The sequence below is a fragment of the Elaeis guineensis genome, chromosome 7 (assembly GCF_000442705.2).
Source record: "Elaeis guineensis isolate ETL-2024a chromosome 7, EG11, whole genome shotgun sequence".
Taxonomy (NCBI): Eukaryota; Viridiplantae; Streptophyta; class Magnoliopsida; order Arecales; family Arecaceae; genus Elaeis; species Elaeis guineensis.
This window is the reverse complement of record NC_025999.2, coordinates 87,492,523-87,511,394: the sequence shown is the minus strand read 5'-3', so window position 1 is coordinate 87,511,394 and position 18,872 is coordinate 87,492,523. Positions and strand designations below refer to the sequence as shown.

At 38.9% G+C, this 18,872-nt stretch overlaps 1 long non-coding RNA gene and 1 pseudogene across 1 annotated transcript; both read right to left on the bottom strand.

Annotated features, from left to right (window-relative positions):
* Nucleotides 1-90: 90 nt before the first annotated feature.
* LOC140859482 (uncharacterized) lies at nucleotides 91-3,062 on the bottom strand. The gene is made up of 2 exons (XR_012142988.1): nucleotides 1,779-3,062; nucleotides 91-425 (listed from the first exon to the last, which is right to left on the bottom strand). It is a non-coding gene; the product is annotated as an uncharacterized lncRNA (long non-coding RNA).
* Nucleotides 3,063-4,968: 1,906 nt separating this feature from the next.
* LOC109506074 (uncharacterized) lies at nucleotides 4,969-6,303 on the bottom strand (annotated as a pseudogene).
* Nucleotides 6,304-18,872: the final 12,569 nt, after the last annotated feature.

Below are 18,872 nucleotides of genomic sequence, written 5' to 3'. Positions count from 1 at the left end.
TCAGACTGGTGACAGATATTTACCATTTTACGTTCCCTTCTTGCCAGTTCGATCTGTAATTTGCCTTCATATCCTTTCTTGAGAAACTAGTGGTAAAAGAGTACTTTGCCCTTATATCATAGGGATGGAATTCGCAATTACATGGTAGGTGGGTTTTTACTCTCTTTATTCTCATCTCAAGGTACTTCAACTTATTTTGAATATTGAACCTTGTCCCATATTCTCCTTCCATTCTTCCTCTCTCTATCTTTCTTCTCTCATCCCTCCATTACTGACTTCCTTGCCATCCACCACCATTGCTGGTCTCCTCACCATCTGTTGCCACCGCTGATCTCCATGTCTCCCCTGCTGTCAACTTCACTTGTTCTTGTCCTCCTCTTTCACCCCTCTCCCATCTCCTTTCCTCCACCGAGACCTGATGGCACCTGCTAAAGAGTGAGCCATATCTAGATCAAAAAGCTGTACAATCTCATCACCATACAAAGTGTTATTGATATTAAGATCACCTCTATAAACATTTATAACACTATTTATATGGAAATAAGAAGGCTTAATGGACAACGAACGAAACTACCACAGGCTATGATAAGTCCAACCATCCCCAGGGCTGAAACCATCTCTAGTGTGATGAAGACAACTAACACAACACCCAGCACCAAGGCACCTGTGTCAGTGGAATGAATTCACCATGGGTCAAGAGTACTGTATCATAATACTCTACTTGCTTGTCCCATCTTGAAATTTTATCGCAACAAGCCACCAACTTAGGCCTAAGAAGTTTATCCCACCCTACATATCCAAATGGGCTTTCTTGAAGTTCACTTCGTCGAGAGTGGATTGATGCACCCATGTTAGAGTCTACCAATGATTTTGGAATGGTGTTAAGCAGAGTGTTGGCCAGCATAACTTGCCCTGCAAGAGATAAATTGCTCCTTTTCTAGTTAGCTAACTTACCCGGTCCAGATTTTGTCATCATAAGACGGTTCGAGATTATGGCTAGAGGTGCAACTATGCTGAAGTCCTAAAATTTGGCGAGGCTTTATGCTTGTGCTCAAACTTCAACGGTGGTTCAAGCTTTTGGGTTGCACCACAACATATTAAGGGGGTGTTTGATTCGTAACCGAAATCGGAATGAAAATGAGAATCAGAATGGCTTGGAATCGAAATCGAAATAGTCAAATTCTTCGAAGCGTTTGATTCGTAACCGAAATCGAAATCGAAATGAAAATTCGAATCCATAGAGGAGAATAGGGATTAAGTTTTATATAGATTGAACTATTCTCATTCCATCCTGAAATCGGAATCGAAATGAGACTCCTTCCAACCAAACGGTTGGAACGAGAGTCATCCATTCCGATTCCGATTTCAGACCTCCACTCTCCCCAACCAATGTCCCTTAAATGCCTCCCATTACGAGAGGTGCAATGTAAAATTTCAGCAGGTACAAATAAGGTACCATCTCCCTCTAATTTAGTTTCAGAAAATGCTAAACTAATAATATGCTAAACTAGCAATCACCGTCACCCTCATAGACAGCCTTGAAGAATCATGTATAAGCCCTTATAGCATATACTGATATCAAACCGGTACCGTTCGGTATTAGCAAATCTTGCCTGAAATAGTTGTCGATCAGTCCAGCATGTTCTAACAACAAGCATCATCCTTTCTGGGCCAGTGTATCAGTTAAAACTCCAGGCAATTCCATGCCCAAGCTCAATTACCATTTTGAAGACGATGAAGAACCACTGCTTCAAAGATCTAGCAAGAAAGAAGAGAACCTGTAAAGAGCTAGATTCCGTCTCCGAAAAACTTAAGACCATCGGCGAGCATTTGGCGTGTTTCGGCTTCTTTTGGGCTCTCTCCGGCTTTTCCACGAGCAGGTCGTAGGGATGATGGCAGGTGGGGTGGAAGGCAAAGGGGAAGCTGTTGGGAATGATAGTGGATCAAAGCCCGTCTCAGGCGAAGTGGGGAGGGCCTGGGCAAGGGTGGCTGGGGGCCAAGCGCGGCAACCTATGCCACAAAATCTCCGAGTCGGAGGTCGAACAACTCCAGCGATACTTCACCAAAATCTTGGAGTTCCCGGAGGAGGAAATGGAGGAGGAGAGGGGCAAGTGAGAGAGGGTCTCCGTCTTGGTACGAAGCTTGGGCCGGCGGGTTCCTGTGGACTGGATTGCAAGGGATTTCAAGGTGAAGGGCAAGCTCCCAAACGAGGTTGAATCCTTCTCTCTGGCGGAAGACCACCTCCTATTCCGCTCCAAATCGGAGGAGGAGACCAACTCTGTTCTCCATGGAGGGCCATGGAACCTTGGGTGCCGGATTTTGTCCCCGGCACCAACATTGTCAAGATGGCCATGGTACGGTTACGCCTCCCCGGCCTCCCGATGGAGTTTTGGACCACTCGGCGACTTTTGGGCATCGTGAAGGAAGCGGGCAACCCGGTCTCCATCGACGACTTCACGGACCAGTTGAAGAACACGGGTTTTGCGAGGATCCGGGTCATGAAAATATCTTGCCCATCTTATAAAGTTCCAGAATAAACAATCTCTCCTGAAAGTAAAGTAAACAGCAGAAGATCATAATAACACTGGGGTCTTCTTGTCATAGAAGGTGCTTCTAGCAGTTAACGCAGCTGGCGTAGAAATTGCAACTCCTTTAGATGTCTCCATCTTATTACTTTTTCATGCCTATATATCATGCAACCTCTATGCTTGCCTTTTCCTTTTTAAGTCAAATTTGAAAGACTGAAGATATTTTCACTTTTGTTTCATGATGCAAGCTGCAAACAATCATCAGTTTTATAATTGTTGGAAGGATTTAGTAGCCACCTCAATGCATCAACATGTTATGACTAATCGTTCATTCTCTCTAATTTGCAGACTCAAGCTTTATTTAGGATTGGGCCGTGCCGAGCTCCCCAACTCCTTGTCAAGAGATGTGCAGGTTAACCCAGATGAACGGCCTTCTGCTGCTCAACTATTGGAGCATCCGTTTGTGATGAAATGGCTGGCATCTTCTTCGGGATCCGGTTCCTGCGTGCATGGTAATGATTGATGGAATTAAGTAAAAATGAGAGCTGGCACTGCCGTTCGTCCTGGTGTCCTCCCAATGATGTTGTTGACTATAGGTGGTTAAATTTTTGTTTGTCGGATGACCATCTGAAGGGTAAAACAGATATTTGCAGGTTTTTGCGCAAATGAGCGCGCAGGAGGTTGGATCCTGTCCTGATTTACAAACAGATTCTTGGAAGGCAATGAATAAAACTTTTCTTTTTTATTGTGTTTAAGAGTTTTGACAGTAGTATGATTTTTTTTTTTTTTTTTAAATGATTGGGTCCAAAATCCCATGAAGTTCGTAGTCCAAGCATAAAAAATAATGAACTATAAGCAGGTTAGGCTATTTGTTTATAAATATCTAGAATCACTTTTTGAATGAGGTGGTCTGAATCTCGTAGGAAAAAAAAAAGAATCTAATATTTTTTTATGGTAGGTCCATGAATTTTATAAAATTTTAGGCCTAATTATCCAAACAGGTCCTTAATTTTTTTTTGTTCGAGATAGTTCCGGTGTTGTTTTGGTTCATATACTTACAAAGTTTGATCATGGACTTGGGTGCAGAACAGAGAACTGGATATGCACCCAAATCTTGATGAGATGAATGCCTGAATGCATGTAAATATGTATATTTATTTAAGTATTATTTGGAAGGCTATGTTTTCTTGGTAAAGATCTCAAGCATTCTTGTGTCGAGAATGTAGAAGTGCTTGGCTGTTTAAAAGAAAAGACTAATGATGGAAGACTCCCTCTAATTTTCAGAAAATGCTAAACTAACAATCATCCTTATAGACAGCCCTGAAGAATCATGTTTATGGGCTGCTAATGCCTCAGGCTAACTTGAAATATGAATGAATACTTTTTAAGACTTGGGAAGTCAGTGAAGATTTTGGACTCTCATATTATCATATTAAAATTGTTTCCTGTTTGCCCTATTCTCTGCAAGCTTCCGAGACCTGCGATGCTTTCCTTACAATTACCATTTCAAAATTTTCTTAGTCACTTTGACCTAGCATCCGCTGCTACGATATAATGATCCTCACGTCAAAAAGGATGATTAAAGTTTAGCTGGGATGAGATACATAAGATCTCACAATCAGGTGCCATAGAATCTTTTAAAACAAGCATATCCGGAGAAAACGTTTGTGAAAACGGATGTTAATGGCTGTTATAACTACTTCATAGAATTAATATACTTATTTCGTAGAATCATAGGATATATTAATATTGAATATTAAGATAACTAGTATAGTTGATAATACTGATTTGGGTAAATAATTGCATTATTTTTCCATCATCTGTTATTTTCCATTAAAACAGTAAACAACAGCTGTTATAATGATTATTATTTTAAATCTGAAAAATCTCATTCTAGCTATTTTGGACAAATAAAAATCTTCCTAACCATTGTGATAGTTAATTACAGAACTATGCCATTGGTTATCTCAAGTGTAGATTTGGAGATTAACGAACATTGAAGTAAAAACTTATATGGAATAAATTTCCTTGGTAATAGGCATGAAATAAATCTTTTTTTTATTGTGGCAGTCTAACCTTTAGCATTCTAGAATTAAAGTTTGCCATCTTGATATCAGATCCCATACCAGTATCAATGTGCATGTCGAATGCCAGTACACCCCTTATACCATATACTGATATCAAAATGGTACAGTATGGTATTGGCAAATCTTGTTTGGAACAGTTGCCAACCAATCCAGTATGTTCTAACGGGCATCATCCTTTCTAACCAGTGTATCAATTAAAACTCCAGGCAATTCCATGCCCAAGCTCAATTACCCTTTTTAAGACGACGAAGAACTAGTGCTTCGAACATCTAGCAGGATAGAAGAGAACCTACGACTATGCCGATCAAACAAATAAGGTGAAGAAAGAACCACAATATTCAACATATTCGAAGGACAGAAACAGACAATAATTCCAAATTAAACTAAAACCAGAAATCAGATGGGAGTCTGGATGTGGATTTAGCCATGGGTTTTGACTGGAATACGCAAATGCAAACCAACAACGCTTATCAGGATTTATCAATGCTTTCTGGGCTGCTGCTGCTCCAACCATCTCTTGAAACTAGGTGAATCGTTCACATAGCTACTTAATACCGAAGAACGCCTTTGGTAAATGAACATAATTTGAAAAAAAAGAAAAAAGAAAAACAAGAAGAAGATGATGATTCAAACATATATATTTGGGAACTAAACATCATAAATGTGGAATTCCTCCACTTAACTAGCATTCCAATCATGATCCTCAGTGCCATCTTGATTCTTCTTCAACTTACGCTTCTCCCCGTCTCCTGCAACGCTGTCTTTGTTGTCCGACAGATCTGATTGCAATCATGATAGTTTCATCATATTCCTCCGAGGGACGATCCACAGTCAAATCAGCAGCAGCACCACCACCGGTAGCCATGACAGGAACAACACCATCGCCCTCTTCCCTGACCTCGGAGACGAGCAGCCTCCCAAAGTATCAAATAAATAATACCCCTATTTCCTTCAAAGATTCCATTGCCATCATCATCAGTCTCACGTTCACTATCATCCACGTCTATTACATAATCCCCAAACACCACTGCCCCTGGCATCGGTGACCTTATGGTACTCAGCACATCTGCCAGTGCCCGCTCAGCTTTCACATGCTTTTGGAGCTCTTTGTATATATGTCCCGATGAATGAGCAGTTGTCCTGCACGCAGCTTCTCTTCTTGCTGCTGAGATGTTCTCGTGCCGGTTCCACCAGACTCCACCCCTTCACTTGCCCACGGCATAGAGGGCATGTTATCTCCATTACCTCAGATTTCTTCCATGCAGGCAATCCATGGCTCGGGTTTTCCACCACAGGCTCATTATGAGTGGACGTCTCTTTAGCGTATGCCTTCTGGAATTGGTCAAGGCAGTGGGAAAAGTGGTAGGTGGTCCCACAGTTGGAAAAGGATCAATTGCTCTCCACCCAGTTAAAGTTATTTGGCAAGATCAAAACACATTAATAGACCTCCATCTGAAAGTGTCCACAACCTGACCCCACCATTGCCTGATAAGCATCAGACATGCAAGTAGCAAATGGTCAATATCTAAAAGACGGAGCATCTTATGAACCATAGAAAGCATCAATATTTTCCCTTCGTTCCGAAGAAAAACATGAACCCTAGAATAAATTGGCAAGTACCAGGATAACCCGCATCGGGTGATTGCCAAAAGTTCCCTTTGATAACTTTTTCCAATAAGCCACTCCATACCTCCATTAACTTTTACTCAGAAAGGAGAGAGAGAGCGAATAGGAAATGATCGGATAAGGCCATGGACACAAACTCGAGCACGAACGCGATTCATATATCTCGGACGAATTTTCCAAAATTGGATATTAAAATTGCATCTCTGAATACCTAGCACAATCTATATCCAAGAAAATCTCCCCCACTAAAAATAAAAAAACAAACAAAGAAATGAATAAGCATATAAAATAATAAAACCCAACAATATTTCGCCATCAAAAATCAAGAATATCGGATTAAAAGAGATCAAGACTATAGGTAAACAACCAAGCACATAAATTATATATTAATAGTTAACGGATTGAAAAAAATAGCCCATCCACGTCTTCTATCAAAACTTGATAACTTTCGATCTTGAACCTCAGAAAGTATGAAAGACAATGGATTGAGATCATTGGTCGAACTAGGGTGCACTTGATTCGAATTGGAGGAACATAAGAGCAACCTAGCCGAAGAAATTGTCAGAAACTAAAAGAGGATTGTACCAAAAAAAAAAAAAAAAGAAACCGAAAGAGAAAAACGGAGAGAAATCGAGTACCTTGGATTGTACCAATCTGTTCGCAATAAAACAATAGAATAGAGTAAATAATTCTGCGATCCTTTGTATATAAGGTAATAGGCAGGGCGTTAAACGACACCCACAAAATTTGCACTATAATCTAACAATAAATTTATTATTTATTGCAATTAATTGTTCAAACTTAATCATTCATCATGATGTTAATATGCATGATGTGTGGAACATGTGTGCACTATGGAGCATGCAATTGGGTCAGCCATATTTCCAATTTGTTAATGATTGGTGCATGTTATATATTGCACAGTGAAATAATCCCAAATATGTGGAACCACATCATTTTTCTTGCACTACATCTCTAGGTAGTCCCTCCTAAAAAACCTTGATAAATATTCATAATTTTATGTGTCTAAATATTCATAAATCATAATTATCATGTTAGAGAGGTTAGTCTCTAAAACTTGCACAAATCCAATACATGAAACTTACATATACATAAGTGTATATACATATATATGCACACATGTATATAATATATATAGACATGCATATACAAGTGTCTGATGGCCGGGAGGGGGAACTTAAGGAAAATTATTATTATTATTATTTAAAAAAAAGATCATCCGGAGAGAAAAGTGCAAGAGAAAAGGAAGAAGTTGAAGAGGTATGCAAGTAAATGTGGTATGGTTCATAAGGCAATCTATCGACTAGTTGGCCTCATTGAAGCTACAATTAAAAGGAGAGTGGGGAGAGAAGACCACAAAATTACGCTGGAGGAGAAGGTTGCATAGTAGTTTTTTTGCCATGCACCAAGATATTATAGTGATCGAGATTTCTCCGAGGATCATATGAGTCATCCAAAGCTAAAGATAGCAGCCATGTTGCCCTGCCATGCCGTTATAAGCTCCACCACTAAAACAGAAGCAGAGGTCACCTAAAATGATAACTGCTAGTAGAGTTCTTCCCATATAATCTTTGATAAAGAAGCCGACATTGTTAGAATTTTGATGAAAAGATCTATCAAAATTTATTGAGGATTCCTAGCCGAGGAGGTTGCCAACCGACGGGTGGGGGTAGAGAAAGCCCAAAATTTAGACTTTAAAGGGTAGCCTTAGAGATTGGAATGTATATTGCTTCATGGATCAATGGAATGACAAACTTCTATGGCCACTAATGTAGCTCGACAAAGCACAATTTTGGAAGGTGACACCTAAGTTTGAAATAGCTCATTGTTCCTCCTCCCTAGTATGTATAACAAGAAGGTTTGTACATTAATCTGTAGATGGAGAATTGGGTGCATTATCCGAACCCAAATCTTCCCTCGCTTGGTTCAAAGTCTGGAGAGTGGAGAGGAGGCATGTCAACCATGGTCCATGGAGGTGTCACGTTGGGACAAGAAAAAGGAAGATCGTTTTCTACTCTACCATGGTAATGTTGGCAAGGCGGCTCAAGTCTGGATTCTCTATGGTGCATTTTTTACACCATAAAGAGTGTTGCATAGGCGGATCAGCGCATGTGGACCATCTTAGGAATGAAGAGCTCCCTCTCATCTGAGAAATGGAGAGCGTATTAGGATGCTGTTGAGAGATATTTTCAACATGGTCAAATTAGCCAATAGCAAAAATCAAAAAAAATAAAAAATACTTTTTAAAAATCAAAAAGTGTAACCAAACGCACCCTTAGTGTTTGATCTTCAAATTTGTAATCCTCATCTCTGCTGTAGTTATCAGAGGTGAGAACCCTCAGGTCGTTTGATCAAGGTTAGATTGCCCAGTTTGTATCCAAAATTTGTCTCAACAGAAGTGGCACGCTCGGTGGGACAAGTTGGAAGGTTATGGCTCCAAGAAGAAAGACTCATGCTTTGGAAGATGATGTGCATCCAGAGGGTGAAGAAGTTGTTGGAGATGTTCCACAACATAATGTTCAAGTGGATCAACAAGGTCAAGGCCAAGGTGAACAACCAGAGGTTGACTCAAGCCATGCTCACGGCAGCTTTCCAGGAAGCGTTGCTTGGTATCATGGAGAGCAGCGGTTTCAGCATGGAAAGGGTAAGAAACTCTATTAGTTTGTCAATTGAGAATGCGTTTGAAAGCCACAACTATATTTTGGTTGATGCCATGAACATTTTAAATCATAATGTTACTCGGTTGTCGAACACGTTTTCAATGTTTCCACAACCTGTTCAGCATAGGAATATAGTTGGTAATAATCAAGTTGATGCTCAACTTGGAGGTGTTGGGAGACCACCTGATTTAAGGGTTGAAACCAGGACTAGAGCCTTAGGCCCAGACGTTGGTCAAGGTGAAACAAGGTTTAAATTTGAACCAACTTCAAAATGACAATGTTAACAAAGAAGATGTAATTGTTGATCAATTGCAAGTCGGTCCACGGAACCCCAATCCAGCCTTAGATGCCCAACCAAATTTAGGATTGGGAGTGCAAGTTAACCAAGGTGCACAAGGTAACCAATGTGTAGATGTTCAGCCAAATCATGGCTTAGGAGATCAAGTTCACCAATGTGTTGGTGCTCAACCAAATCATGGTTTGAGGGCACAAGCAAATGTCGGTTTAGGTGTTCGACCTAACCTAGGTCAAGGGGTTCGACCAAATCACATTATGGTGCACAACCAAATGTTGGATTAGGAGTTCAACAAAACGTAGGTTGGGGGCAAGCTAATGTTCTTGAAAATAACCAAGCTTGAGATTATTTCAATCACATTGGTCAGCAAGCTAATGTCAACCAACAAGGTAACCAAGCATGGGGGCAGCAAGGCATACCTCAAGTTAATAATCATTTTCAACTTAACCAAGGTTGGGGGCAACCTCCAATAGCTAATCCTTATTATCCTCCAAGCCATCAAGGTTATGCGCCGGTATTTGGACAACAAAATTTGATCCAAGGTTGAGAGAACAAGTTCAAAATTTGATCCAAGAACAATTTGGTCATGGTTTGAGGCCTATGTTAAGGCCAACATATCGAAAGCTTTATCCTGATTGGATTGACACATATTATCCTTTGTCTAGAGGTGTAAGATACCTGAATTTGCAACCTTTTCAGGTGAAGATAACCAATCAACCTTAGAGCATGTAGGTAGGTTCACAGTCAAGGGTGGGGATGTCAATGACTATATCAAACTTAGGCTATTTGGTAATTTATTGACTGGTGTAGCCTTTAATTGGTATATAAGTTTGCCACCAAACTCAATTTAAAGTTGGAACCAGTTGGAATCTATGTTCCATGCTCAATTCAGGACTAATAAAAGCAAAAAAAAAAAAAAAAAAAAAAAAAAAAAAAAAAAAAAAAAAAAAAAAAAAAAAAAAAAAAAAAAAAAAAAAAAAAAAAAAAAAAAAAAAAAAAAAAAAAAAAAAAAAAAAAAAAAAAAAAAAAAAAAAAAAAAAAAAAAAAAAAAAAAAAAAAAAAAAAAAAAAAAAAAAAAAAAAAAAAAAAAAAAAAAAAAAAAAAAAAAAAAAAAAAAAAAAAAAAAAAACAACGTTGGGAGTTTCAATTTTTTTTTTTTTTTTTTTTTTTTTTTTTTTTTTTTTTTTTTTTTGCTATGGTAAAGCAAAAAAAAAAAACATATTGAAAAGCCAAGGGTGAAGAGCTGACAAGGGAGAAGGTTCAGAAAGAGAGAGAAGAGGGTGGGGAGGTGAAAAGCTCGACGAGGAGAAGATTCGGCTCTTTATTTTTTTTGTTTTAATTGCAAAAAAAATAAAAAATAAAAAAAAATTTTTTTTTTAATTTTTTTTTTTTTTTTTTTTTTTTTTTTTTTTTTTTTTTTTTTTTTTTTTTAAAATATTTTTTTAATGCTAACCAAACGCATCCTAAGTTAGTTGGAAAGATATTTAGAAAAGTATTGGAGGATGAAGAAGCTGATGATGCAGGTAAACAGAAAATTGAAGTTACAAAAGAAAAGATTGCTGAAATAGTTGATAAGTGTTTAGCTGATTGTATGAGCAAGCAAGCAACTCCAACCAAGACTCAGACGACACCTTCAAACAAGATGGAGAGTGGGGCTCCTTCTTTTGCATCAATTATGAATCAACAGAAAGAAGAAAGTAAGAAGGAAAAGATGGTGATGGATGTTCCTAAGATGTCTCAAGGCAATCAGGTTACAGGAAAATTAAACCAAGCAAAAGGAAAGGAAGTTATGTCATCTCCTTCTCTGGGATTAGGACAGCTTAGGATTGGTTCATCACTTGAGTTCACTACGAGGAATCAAGTTGGTTATAAGTAGCCAGACAAGTTGTTTGGGAGATCAGCACAGACTCATCCGATGAAGAAAAGATTTGCCTGGGGTGATGAAGAAGAAGATTGGTCAGATGATTCAGACCAATACTTTGTTCAAACCGGACCAGTCAGAGGAGGTTTTTATGGTCGTGGCCGAGGAATGAGAGGTACAGCTGGACGTGGTGGATAGGGTTACCGTTCATCCAAGGTTTCCATTCCAAAGAAAGGAAGGAATTCCATATAATCAAGATGGAAAAGAATTTGTAAGTGCTAAGGTTGAGATCAGTCCACGAGGTGCACCATCCAAGGCATAACGTTGACATGGTTGATTTGGCAGGAACTTCAAAAATGCAACCAATGTTAAGGTCTAACACTTGGGTAAGAAGTGAAAATCAACCTGAAAGAGAATCCAAAACTTTCAGCCTGTGGATGAGTGGTTCAGCAAGGTCTACCAACCTCCTGAGAGTTTTGGCCTGGTCGTTTGATCAAGATTAGATTGCCAAGTTTGTATCCGAAATTTGTCTCAACAGATGCCAAACATATGTGGTAGTAGTCAAAAACACAAGGTACAACAATTGTGTGAGCGCCTTTCATTTCGAAGATTAACAATGTGGTGGAGATCCAAACTTGCATAGCTCTCTACAATGCATCTTTGGGACCACATAGGATCTAATTAGATGATCAGGTGGCTCACCCCTTAAACATGAAGTAGGGTAGCTAAAGGAAGTCGATCTATCCCAAGCAAGCTCCTCGGGAAAAGCAAGATTGAAGTCATGTGGATCATCCTGCGATGTAACAGACTTGTAACCCTCTTGAACCTTCGTCCAAGTTCTAAATCCATCACCCTGATGCAAAATATCAATATCTGAGTCCCTTAGGATGCTGTAATATGCCCAGCAAAAGGGAATAGAAAGTATCGGACGTATGTATGTATGTACACACATACACACTCACATACATCGTATCTACGTATGTATCTACTTTTGTACATTTAACCATGTGTGTATGTATATACATACGTATACGTGCATTATATCTTTACATTTTCAATATAGAATCAATACATGACTCCCAAAGCAAATAACTTGTACCGTTAATTATGATTTACAATGTCTTTTGAATCATACTTCACGCTATGATGATAAATTTCTCTACTTATCTTAATTTATGCTCCGATAAGCATTGGCTTATTTTGCTTATGTTATACTTTTCACGATCTTTTATTACGATATACTTTGTTTCTACAAACGCTACGTAGAATGGAAAGCTCATGACCAAGGACACGTTAAAAGAGTTGACCCAAGAGTTCTTAGTTTTCTGATATCAGCGGCCTCGGTATTTGCCTCTAGAGACATGAGATCATGAATCCATTGTGTGTGGCATAGACCAGAAAATTCCTGGAGAAAACAAGGAAAGCCAAGGTAGTTGACTCGAAAGATGCATATAAGAATTCTAATGGCTCTTAGATTGACTTGGAGGAAGGGATAGATGTAGCGAAAAGGTAAGCTTCTACGGTGATTGACAATTCCAGATTGGTCAGCGGACTCATCAACTACTCTTTTTCCCACATGGAGTGGTCAAGATGAAAAGATTATAAGCAATGGGAAAAATATTTTGCTTTCTTCTAGCCATTCCATAGCACAATTAGTTGCATCTGCGCCTCACGAGAAGTCCAAGTTGCTCATGACGTCACTTAGCGTGCCAGGTTCCATGTTGAGCTGTGACGTTGCCTAATCTTGAATATTCTTGACTTATCATATATATATATATATATATATATATATTATATATATATATATTATAAAAGAGTATTGAAGTATTGCCAAATTTGCTTCTTCAATAAATTTTGTGGTGCCACCTAGAAACACTTCTTCATATTAAATTATATTATTAATATATGGTATTATATATTTTTATAATTAAAATCTATTTATATAGGTAGTTGAGAATATGAAATAACATAAAAATTTGAATAAATATTATTTTATTATTTATATATATATATTTTTTAATATGATAAGATTTAGAAAAAAAATTATTGTCGTACATCCGGCCTTGCGTAACGCATGGGTCGTTGACTAGTTCAGGTGTAGAAAATCCGACATAGAGTGCACTGTCTTGTCTGATTGGTTCACATAGTCACCACTTTTCAAAGTGTATTTAATATTTACAATTTTACTTTTTCGTTTAAAATTTTGAATGACAAAAATGCTCTTATTTTTTGAAAAAATTATGATATCCTATGTTTACATTATGACATCCTACATCCAAAAATCATAATTTATATCCACAAGATGTCATAATATAACGTACAATGTCATAATATGCACGAGATGTCATAATTTTTTTAAAGAATAATAATATTTTTATCATTCAAAATTTTTAAATAAATAAATAAAGTTGCAGTCATTAACATTATGTTCCATATGAAGGTTTTGGTGGGAAAGAGAGAGAAAGGAAGGGTTTCCAAGAAATCTTGCCACATTCCACAAAACTTTTAAGTTAAGGAAAAAGTTTTGGGGGGTTTCCACGAAACCTTCCAAATCTCATTTTTCAATCCCACCAAATCAGTGGGTTTTGGAGGGAAAGAATTTCCTTGCGTGTGTGTCTCTCTCTCTCTCTCTATATATAATGGTAAATTTATATATTTTATAGATCTATTCCATCTCTTTTTCTCATCTAATGGAACATGATTTTTAATTTTATCTCTCTTTTCCTCTCTTGTCCATCCTATTTTTATCGTGGAACGTAGTTTTTAATTTTACCTCCTTTTTTCTCTTTTTTCCATCTTTTTTCTCCCTTCCATATTATGACATCTTGCGCTATATCATGACATCCTGCATGTAAAAAATTATAATTTGATGCAGATGTCAAAATTTTTCGATATCCTACGTATAGAAAATTATAATATGTCATATGATGTCATAATTTTTTCCAAATGATAAGAATATTTTTATCATATAAAATTTTTAAACGAAAAACGAAATTACAAACATTCAATGTACATTGGAAGCGGTTGCTACGTGATCAATCACATCAGATTTTCTATACCACCCGTGGTGCACAAAGAATTCTCTTCTCCCACCATATTGAACTCTAAATTCTTAAGGCCCGTTTGAATTCATGGATTGGGCTGATAACATCAGTTAGATAAAAACTTATAGATTGGACTAGACCTATATCATAACTCTTCAAGATTGATTTTGGAATAGGGTGGCTTGAAATCCATAAAAAAAAAAAGACCTATGAGATTGGACCGACTCACTCCAAAATCAATACTAGATAGCTATGGATGTAGTCCAACTCAATTTGTGCGTAAATCTATTGTTTAAGTAATTTTACTGATCTAATTCACAAATTCAATCAAATTTGCAGCTGTTCATTCAAACAAACTCTCCATGTGACAAGCCAGGCCATTACAATCCTATTGAATTATATGTACTTTTCAAAAAAGAAATGAGAAGAAGCTAATAGCCATAAAATTATTATATTGGTTGAGATATTTTAAATTTTGCTCACCATCTCTTGCTATAGATCTTTAGTCACCAAAAAGTAAGGACCACTAATTTGGCATCACTTTATTTTTTAATTTTCAGAACTAAAAATATAAAAAATAATAATAATGGTGGAGGTGGTGGTGGCCTCAAAAAAAAATAGTAACGTTCTCTTCAAATTTCCTTAACCCTCCACCTTAATTAATTCAACTTAAGACACCACTCTCTCTCAATTGTCACGTGCGAAGCTGAGTGGTCATGTTGCGGCATGCGATCGACCTTGACCGGGACGCGTGAACGCATCTTCTCATTTTCCACGCACGTGGTGGACTCGGAGGCCTTGCCCTTCCTCTTCACCAAAACTCGAAAGCGATCACTAGGTTTCTTTTTGAAATTATCCCTTGTACTGGAAGTTACCCCGATTCATTAATTAAAAATGCCGCCTTCTGGCATTAATCGCCATAAACAATGAATCAGCTTCATTTGATTGTGATTGGCCGGGCTGTTCACAGCTGTTTATTTTGCCATTCACCGGTGGATCTTTTCTTGTAGTCTTGTGCAAGGCTCTTGGCGCGCCAGTCTGGCAAGGGCTGGAGGTGAATCTTTGGAAGGAAGGTTTCATCTTTCTTAACCCATCATCAGATCATGCAATGATTATTTCGAGATCTATGCAACAGATGGAGGAATGTAGTCGGAATGCTTGAAGATTTATATAGTGTGTGATCCAATGATCGATGTTCGCAATCAGTGTTTCACGCGAATGATACAATCCCAACTCTTCTAGCAAACGGGCCGCCATTCATGCAAAAAATATCTCTGCTTCCAGTTGCAAGATATTAGGCTTCACTCCAGTGCTCGTTTGACGAAGGTCATGATATTATTTTACACCATCCTTGTTAATTGATGAGATTTTTGATGCTGTATGAAGTAATAAATTTATTGCATTATCCGTAAATTGTTTATTTTTATAACCTCTGCTGCTAGATAAAGCAACATACTTGACATTTGTCAGCCATCGTCTATTGAATAGAATAGCATGCAGGCAACTTTAGGTGGTAGACTTTTATAAATCTCATCCGTTCATCGTCTACGTATTATCGGTCGTCGGGCACTTGTTTGGAACGGAATCCACTTTGACTCCTTCCCCACGCTTGAAGACTCTACACCCATCTATTCGGATGGAATGCCAAGGTTTTATAGAAAATTGTCATGGCATTATCCAATCTCTTGGTTTGTTACAGGGATGCAATAGAGCCGGACAGAGTCAAATATCTGATCTGAGTTTCATTTGGTTAAAATATTTAAATTTAAAATTAAATTTAATATTTAAGATCAAATTAATTTGATTGAAAAAAAATAATATTCAACATTAACTTGTCAACTAAATCATATTTAACTTCAAATTAAAATAAAATATAATTTAATATTATATTTTAAATTATTAAATTTAATAATATATATCATAAATAAAAAATAATATTATGAATATATATATTTTTAATTAGATTGACGAGCTTTCAGTGGATCTTTATTCGGCATCCTTATTATGATCTTTATTTGTTCATATTTTTTTCATTCTACTATGATCTCAAATAAATATTTGATTATAAAAATAAGAAACAATGTTTCAAAAAAATTAGAACTTAGTTTTATTATATGAGTGTACGTAGTCCGGCTCATCTGCCCCTTAACTTATTGTCTTTGCTTGTCCTTAATTTTCATTCTACGATATGATTTCAATGGATTTTTTTATTATAATTTAAAATTATTACTAGTTACAACACATTAGTGAATGTCTGATCAGAATACATCTTTCAAGATCTTTTCGATACGTATTACAGCAGAAAGAAAGAAAATAAACAGAAAGCAGTCAAATACGTGGATCAGTCAAAAAGGCTCGTCTCATAAGCATGTAACTTCATTATAAAAAAAAATATTACAAAAAGAGATCTCATCATCAACTTCATACACCAATCTCCGTCACAGAAAGTTCTCCTTCACAAAAGCTCTTCTAGAAGAACCCCTGAACCCTTAAAGCGATCGCTGTCCGCTCTCCAACAGCCTCTCTGGAGTCTTTGCTCTGCTCCTGTTGGCACATCGCATCTGCTCTCTCTCTCCTGGGTTTGTGCCATCCAAAACTGTGCCACACCTTTCTGTTCGGTGATCAGAGGATTTTAAAGGCCTAAAACCCAAGTTACATCGGAAACAGACTCCTTACAGCACTAAAATCCTCCCTGGACCCTTGGATCATGACCGGCAACACCCAGGACCGTTAGATCACAATCTGGTCATGAAAAAAATCATAGACCGTGAGAAACCACCCAGAAATGACGTCGATCTATAGTGGACCACGAGAAATGAGGAAAATGCCCCTCGGTCCACAAACCCAATCGTGCACTGCCCGATCCACCATGGATCGGAATATTCGGGCTCTGAACCCACGCGGGTGCGCATGTGGGCTGGGCAGCGCCCGGCACACACGCCTAGGCTTGGGCCACGCCCGCGTGTGCGCCCTGGCTGGGCCGCCGCTGCGTGAGGCCGCGCACCTGGCCTGGGCCGCGCTGCGTGAGGCCGCGCACCGCCGTGCGCGGCCGCACCACTGCCGCTCCGCCAGCCCGCTACCGGCCGTCGACAGTCCTCCGCCACTTCGAATTTTATGCCAATTTCAATCGGACGTATCTCTTCATCTGGACTCCGTTTGAGATGATCTTATGCTTGTTGGATTTCGTTTTTCATCGCTAACCTCGCTGTAGGCTTAATGTGGATGAATTCAAGACGTCAAATTCTAACAATCTCTACCTCGACTCGACATTCGATCTCCTCTAATATGAGAGCTTCTGGATCTCCTCGCCCCATGCTCTGGGGCAATCGCCTGCTGATCATGGATGGACAAATATGGGAGTCGAACCAGATTGCTCGATCTCATCTCCATCGTATGCTGTGCTCCTATGACTGAGACCTGCTCGAGATGTCATCCTGCAGCAATAAGAATCTCACCTTACGATATCGCCTTTCATCCTCACGAGTCTCGCATCTCGTGTCCGATCCACCTCCACTTGGAGCTCCATTCATTCTAAGCTCTTCCTGGCTCCCGAAGCTCCACCTGGCATTGGGCTTCCCGTCAAGTAGTAATGCCCTCCGTCTCTTCTTCTCCTTAGAATAATCCTATCCCACGTAGTACCTTCAGATTCCTCCACCAGCTACCATCCTGTAGTCTCTCGAATCCAGTCTACTCAGTGAGATAAGATTCCACTTGAAATTAGGTATGATCGGACCTTCTCTAATCTCCTTACTGCACCATATGTGTCCTCCAGCTAACCGTCCCGATGTCTCTGATCGCACAGCTCGATCATCCGGCAATAAACATGCCATCACTGTTCTCTAAGGAGTTGAATTGTTCTCTTTGCAGCATACATGATAGGTGCATGCAGAATCTAAGATCCACTGCTGGAAAGAAGTAGATACTCGTCAGATATCTCAAGGACATCTCCCTCTGAATCGCTACTGGTCGTCACTACAGCAGCCATCGTCCGATCCTGAGTTGAGAGCAATTTTGACTAGATGCCCAACTCGTTAACCGATAACATCTGGTCTTGCTCATGTCCCTCGTCCTGGATTTGGACTGCCTCATCACGATCTCTTGTCGCTCCGTCTACCACCTCCTGCTCCTTCAGAAACACCAAAGCTGACTGCCGCCACCTGAGCTTGAAGCTGGATTCTCCTTCTTGAGAATCTCGTTTGAGAAATCACCGCGGTGACCTCGTCATCTTGATGGTGCTTTTCTTCACTAGAAGAGCAATCATCAAGGACTCATGCGAAGGAGAAAGCGACGCTAGCAAAATCAGCGCCCTTATCTTCTCCTCAATATTTTACCAATGTTGAGGAGATCGATGAGGATCTTCTAGAAGTGGCTGAGATGCTCCTGCACGCTCTGTCCCTCAATTATCCGCAGCTGGTAGAACTACATCTAGAGAAAAAAGTATTGGTGAGAGATTTCACCATGTACAATTCTCGAGCTTCGACCACAGCATCATCGGAAAAATCTCGCTAAGCATATGATCATCACCTCATCCATTAGGTACATACAGATGGTACCATCGTCTGTATTTGTAGCCATCTCCAATCCTGCACTTTCATGGTGGTCGGCTTCTCCTCGCACGAGAGCATCGATCAACCTTTGTTGGATGAGCACGTCCTTCATCCTTACCTGTCACAAGAAGAAATTGTTCTTTCCATCAAACTTGTTGATCTTCATCTTGATTGATCCTGTCTTCTCCATCTTCAGTCTTGCT